The following is a 7,460-nucleotide window of genomic DNA, read 5'->3' on the forward strand; positions in this document are numbered from 1 at the left end:
GGTTTGCTGTACTCACTAACCCAATTCTCTACTGAGTGACTATACTTCTAGTACGTTTTATATATGTTTATTGTGAATGGATTTGAACATATTTAGTACCATATGAAAGATAATGAAATAAGCTTTACAAAGGTGTTTAAAATTTTATTTGATCAATAGTTTTCAAGAGAGACTCAATTAAAAAAGATGAATATTATTCCAGTTTCCGGAAATTCCACTAAAAACCTGCATAGTTTACACTTCCTTGCCGGTACCTACTTTTAACAAAAGCAAGCCAAAGTACAGTATTGAAGTCCTATAGAACACATTCACAAATTATTCATTCAGTTCACAATCTTGGACAAACTAGAGTATATAGAATACATACCATACATTAATTTAATATCTAAAGACAGTTTAATATTGAATATTTACAATTCCTCAATAATATAATACACTTTACAATGAACTGAATTTACTCTACCTACCTGAACTACTGTACCATTTTAACATTGCGGGCTTTCTGTCCAGATGGAGCGAATGGCATACTGTGGCTTTGTCTATTTTCGATGGCGCATGCTTTTCAGTATCCTGCTTTCCATACAAGTCCTGATTTAAAAAACAAAGGAACAAAATTATTAGTCAAGTTCACTGCTGTTAAAAAGCCAGTGAAAATGTTTCCTGTGCATTTAAAAATCAATTATCAAAGTTGAATAATTAGAAGAAAATTTGCCAGTGTTGGGATCTGCCACTCTTTTTTAAAGAAATGATAATAACAAACACATTGAATTGTTCTCATTATAAATGATGATAATAATTCAGCATGTAAACATTTTTTGATGGACACAGTTTTTTTTAAAAAATCAATGGATTTTTTTTATTGCACCATGCTAAAAGTACCTACTGTACTATTCCTGGCTGGTAGTGTCTACAGAGTATGTTTTAAAGTACGAACCCCACCCCACCGCAATTGTTAATGACGTAAAATGAATTTACAATTATTGAGGGTCAAAGGTCAAATCCTATTTTCATCATTTCTTGCTTTTGAATTTGACTAAAAACAAATGCCACATCTTTTTTAATGACCTAGGCCTACACCTATATTTAATATTTTTTAATCCATGAAAAATTTAAATATATACTTTTGACACCAATGCACACGTGAAAATTTGTGTATCATCAATTCCTCTATCCAAACATGACAGAGCTTTCGTTTCAATCGTTCTGTACCGCTGCACCCAACCGCGGCGAAGTTACTGCGAACAGGTATCTTGTTTGTGCGGTAGTTGATGTGTGGGCAAGACCAAACTAGGCTAGGCCCGCCCACCTATGATTTACGTACATCTGACATATAGGCCTTAAAAAGTACCTAGCTATAATTAGCCTAGACACTACTTAAAGTCTTGACAACTTATTATTCGCTATATATATGTAGAGTTTGCTAGGCTCCACAGGTTGTTTGACTACTACTTAAGACTACAGTACAATTACGAACAAAAACAATTATTGCCGAGACTTACCATAACTCGTCCAGGAATGTCACTTCTGGGAAAACGTCCAGGAATGCTACTTCTGGGAAAACGTCCAAGGTAAGTAAATCCAAGCAAGGCTCTTGTAATGTTCACTATGTGACTGTCCAAGTCGAAGTGAGGTCTCTCGGCGCCTCCGGCTCCAGACAACGTGGTCCGTGACATCACAGGGTCGGAGGTCAGGTTTATTTACCAATAGTCCAGGCACTGGCACTACATATAGGCCTTGCCTAGGGCTCTCCTAGTCCTATCACGTCAAGACAGCCACTGTACTTACAGTGTTGTTGTTTGATCAATGTCGGTTCCTTCGTCGAATTCTCCATTGGAAAAAGCATTGAAGATATCCAACAACGAAGTCTGAAAACCATCATATTCGTTTTCTTCAATCGATCTCGCATACCATGGCTTTAAGGTTTTTACCCTTGAGCATATGCTCTTCTAAAATGAATTCAAAAACACCTAGACATCCGAAGGGTCCGGCCATATGAAGAGAGAGAGAGAGAAACACAGCGTCCGGTTTTTTTTTTTTTCTTATCTTTGGTCAGTGCATTCAGTACATTCAGTATTATTCCCCACCAAGGCATTCCACTTGGCAATAAATACGTATTTCGCCAAATGCCATAGACTACATGTCCCAGTCGTTTTTATGCGGTTTTGTTTTTCTGTTTTTTTTTAACTCCTGGAATACAGGCCTAGAGAATGATTTAATTAATGAGAGATTCTGTGACGAAAATATATCACAAAATTGAGAAAGTTGTTTTATCAGGCGGTTATTGGTCGATCTACTGATTTACAAATATTCTGTTTTTTTTTTATCAATAATAATCTAGGCCTAAACAAAGGCTAGGCCTACAACCTTGCTCGCATCTGCGATGTTGTACGGCCAATCATTGCCAGCCTGAGAGATTGGAATCACGCGGGCGGTCGCGCATCACAACGAATGTGGTCCTGGCCTAGGCCATCCACTAGACATCGTTTTTCAGGTATTAAAATTCACAATTATCATAGTGAATGTTGGAGAACAATATGTATAGGCCATGAAGATTTTGGTGCATGATGTATTTACCGAAAATAGGGTATTTATGGGGTTTTTTGGGCTAATTTTTTATCTGTTTTTCTGAAATTTAAAAATAATAAATAACAAAAAATTTGAGGCGGCCCCAAAAACGGAAGTGGGCGGGGACGAGAAACATGCTTTTTTTTTTTTTGACTTGGCCTTAGATAAGTTATTGAGTTAACAGACAAACAAGGAAATGTAAACTGCCTTGTTCTATTTATTTGGATACCAAGAGAGTAGAGTTATAGCTTGATGTTTAAGATTCTTAGTCATGCTGATATTAAGAGCTGGCAGAAATTTGCAAGTAGGCACTATATATAAAAAGAGTGTTTTGAAGGCACCTTGCTTAAGATCAGGTATTGCATCATACTTCTTTAACCATTGAATCCACCTTGCATTAGATAAGTTAAATTGCTTTAGCAGACAAACAAGCAAAAGTAAACTGCCATGTTTTATTTATTTGGATACTAAAAGATTAGAGATAGCTTGGTGTTGCTTGGCACTATATAAAAATAGTGTTTTATTACAAAGTATGTATTATATAGGAATGCTTTGTCTTCTTCATACAACACATAGTCTTATGTTTCTTCCCAGGCTTTGCCTCTCCAGATGTTGAAGAGGCTGCTTGGTGTAAAATCATCTCATAGTTGGGCAGCCAACTCCCTCAAAATATCATGAAATAGGGGGATCACTACTTCATCTGAAAGAGCTTAGGACTATCTTACAATACAAACGAGCCAAAAAATGAGCCTCGGCAAATAGTGCCGTGGTACGCTTGTAAAGCGTCGGCAAATACGTCGGCATTGCCGAATGCCGACGCTAATTTCGAGGGCTGTATGAATCTGTAGTTACTGGGCATCATTTGTTGGCTCAATGTCTAAGGGCCTTTCTTGAATAGAAAATCATGCTCATCACTCATCCCAACTCTTCTCCCAATCTCAAAAATATCTTTCTTACAGTAATGGATGCGGGACTACCTTTACCTTTTACAAAGATACACCCAGGTTTACTTTGGTCAATCCTAAAGTGATGCAGTGACTTTATACCAACTAATGGCCTAAAATGTGGATTGGAAAAATCATCCCATGCATAAAATGGCACAGATGATTTTACATTTTAATCCCCAACAAAAACAGGGAATGTTCGATCCTTTACTTGAACTATCAAAAACTACATTTGCAATGTCCTGCAAAGACGAAGCAAAAGTCCTCCTGTACTGTCGCTTCACAAGTCCGAAGCACCAGTCTGGTGAAAATTTTGTGTGACCAGCACACAGAAATGACATAATAGTAGTATTCAGTCCATTTTAACTCGCCACATGAGATATCTCATCATAATGTTGTTGGCGTTCAGGATGAAGTGCTTTTCTCCAAGTCCATAATTGTCTTAAAAACTGGTGCAAATAGCTAATCACCTGGTTTGACGCTTTCCTTGTTGTAATACCTTCATCTCTCAAATACTGTTAATTTACCTGCGAAGAAAATCATTCTGCATGGACACAATGTCATAATGGACAGCAAGAGATCTAAAAATCACACAAAGAAGATATTTGGAGCTGATAAGGCAGACATATTGTCCTGTTGAAATTAATTTTTTTTAAATCATTAAAAGTAATTTGGAAATTAACTTGGACATTTAGTAGTAACATAACAATTAACTTGAGCTTAGAAATTATTGAATTTGAAAAGTGTGTACTGATTTTTGAACTGGAAAATTATAATATGAATAATAAAACTCTTCCACCAGTGAAGTGTTTCTATCGTTTGTCTCTGTAAAATGATGGGTTTCACTATATTTCTGTTGAAATGGGCAAGTTAATTTCAAAAATGATTTTTTTTTTTTTTTTTTTGGTATGGTGGTATAGGACAATTTTTAATGCGAGAATTGAGGCCTGCCACAATCCCTAGATTACAAGAGTGTACTCATGTTTGCAACCCAACTTCTGACAAATTTCGTCAAATATATTATTGCATCCCGATTGTGAAATGCTTGTGTTCTAATTCATATAGGGCTGGACACTCTTCTGTCCATATTTTTAGGCCTAGACGTTTAGCTGTCAACAACATGTTTTCAGTAATGATGGCCCTTCTAACAGAAATACTTTGAGCCACTGTTGTTAGGAGCTTGAATGTCTACATGCTTCCAATCAATAGCTCTTGGGCTATTTGTGTAATTCCATCGGAGGTAGAAGCCATTTGCTAAATGGTTGGTAAAACTTGTAGCATCACATCGATCCTATCAAGGTGCTATGAAAATGTAGTAAACAAAATATGGTTTACTTTTTTTGGATTATGAAAGCATAAAACGCTACAACACAAATGCTAGTATAGATGTCTTCTAGTGATAATAAGTGGATCTTGTAAAAAAACAGCCCAAATTCACACATACCATTTACTGACAAAAATTTGATATTTACTGACAAAATTTTGATATTGCACTGCAAAGAGCAGTTGATTATAGGTATTATTATATTAATTGCAGTCGTCAAAGCTAAAAACTTCATTTGTAAGTTCATTTATTCTATCTTTTATTATGCATTTATGACTACAACAGTGTCTACAGATGAACTATAGGTTCATGCTCTTTGGATTCCTTAAAGTGTTGGAAAGCTTCAAAAGAACTGATATTATTCATAACTGGTGGAATGCCACTTTACAAGTCAAAGACTTGTTAAACCTTTGAAGACACCTTTCTTCAGACCAGGTTGCATCATACTTCTTCAACCATTGAATGCATCTCACTATAGCATAGCTATTTTGCTACCAACAAAGTAGAGTTATAACTTGATGGTTAAGATTCTTAATAGTATATGCTGATATTAAGAGCTGGCAGAAATTTGCAAGTAGGCACTATATAAAAAGAGTGTTTTGAAGGCACTTTGCTTTAGATCAGGTATTGCATCATACTTCTTAAACCATTGAATACACTTTGCATTAAATAAGTTATTGAGTTAACAGACAAACAAGGAAGTGTAAACTCCCTTGTTTTATTTATTTGGATACCAAGAGAGTAGAGAGTTATAGCTTGGTGTTTAAGATTCTTAGTCATGCTGCTATTAAGAGCTGGCAGAAATTTGCAAGTAGGCACTATATATAAAAAGAGTGTTTTGAAGGCACCTTGCTTAAGATCAGGTATTGCATCATACTTCTTTAACCATTGAATCCACCTTGCATTACAAGAGAGTAGAGAGTTATAGCTTGGTGTTAAGATTATTTGTCATGCTGATATTAAGAGCTGGCAGATATGTGCAAGTAGACACTATAAATATAAAAATGTGTTTTGAAGGCACCTTTATTCAGAACAGTTATTGCATCATACTTCTCTAACCATTGAATCCACCTTGCTTTAGATAATTTATTGCATTGACAGACAAACAAGCAAAAGTAAACTGCTTTGTTTTATTTATTTGGATACCAAGAGAGTAGAGATAGCTTGGTATTTAAGATTCTTAGTCATGCTGATATTACAATGGATATGAAATGGACTTCAGAATTCATAAACACTTACCAAGTTTGTATGAATGTATAAATCAAATACACAAATGCAATAATAAAACATGATAATGCAATATTTTATGAAAAATGCGACTTTATAAAATATATCGACAATACGGAAGTAAACAGCTTCCGCCATTACGATTCCCTACATACACGGTCGCCAGCTCTCAATGAAGTTCGGTAACTCGCCTGGACCGCCGGAAACACGCAAAGTTTTGATAGTTGTTTAAAATGCCATCAATTTGCCAAGTAGGTTTGTGCCTAGACACACGATAACCATGATGATTTTTAAAATTATTATTTCACACCACCATTCTATTCCTTGTCGTAAATGAAGATTACGTGGTAGGCCAAATGCAACTAAACTGTCAGCTTTACGTTGCATTTCAGCCACGCCAGCTGGGAGGAGTACTTCTTCGCGTGCCTCCGCTCCATCTACCACCGCTAGCCTAGGTTCGTTTTCAATTAATCGCACAGCTTGTTTCCTTGCGAAAATGTTTTCAAATTCATTTACGTCGTCGAAATCAATGTCAGTATCTTCTGATAGGTCAGACATCATATAATATCTATCAAATATAGAGATCAAGATATGGGATTACGAAGCAAAAATTTGTCGCGATAAAACTTCTTGAACGTCTTGTACTTATACGCATCGCTGACGACCGGCTCTTTAGATTTGCAAAGCTTGCCATGCTTGAGTCATTATTTGTGCGAAATTTACAAAACCATTCTAATACAACCTAATAATTATAAAAATGTTATTTTCAAATGGAAAAAATTGAAAATCCATTTCATATCCATTTTAAGAGCTGTCAGAAATTTGCAAGTAGGCAATACATATATATATAAAAATAGTGTTCTATTACAAAGTATGTGTTATAGGAATACTTTTTCTTCTTCATACTGCACATAGTCTTATTTTTCTTCCCAGGCTTTGCCTCTCCAGATGTTGAAGAGGTTGATTGGTAAATCATCTCATAGTTGGGCAGCCAACTCCCTCAAAATATCATCAAATAAGGGTCACTACTTCATCTGAAAGAAAGGTTTTTAAAACAAATTGAAACAATTACTGCATTTCGGGGCTACGATGTCGTTTTGGTAGTTCGAAAAACAAAAACCTCTCTTAAAAGGCTGTGGTTGTGACAACCAACAGCAACACAACTTCTAGGCATGATGATGGTAGCCTACAAAACTACAAACGAAGAATGAATATGTACGCAAAAAGCGTGGTCCGCGTCGGACACGACGTTGCTTCCGTATTGTCTCTAATAAACGCCCCTCTTCTAATAAACGCCCCCTCTGAGTTTTTTTCGTTTTGCAATGAGTGCCTAATCAATTAACATGGATATATCCAGTCCATAAAAAGGTTGACAAACAAGGAGTAATACCGTACTGTGT

At 35.9% G+C, this 7,460-nt stretch overlaps 1 pseudogene; it reads right to left on the minus strand.

Moving 5' to 3' along the window:
• Positions 1–7,036, minus strand: part of LOC117116489 — an 8,386-nt pseudogene extending 1,350 nt beyond the window's left edge.
• Between the last annotated feature and the right edge of the window lie 424 nt (positions 7,037–7,460).

This window comes from Anneissia japonica, unplaced genomic scaffold, assembly GCF_011630105.1.
Source record: "Anneissia japonica isolate Jap-2015-1 unplaced genomic scaffold, ASM1163010v1 scaffold2918_len238339_cov177, whole genome shotgun sequence".
In the NCBI taxonomy this organism is placed as follows: domain Eukaryota; kingdom Metazoa; phylum Echinodermata; class Crinoidea; order Comatulida; family Comatulidae; genus Anneissia; species Anneissia japonica.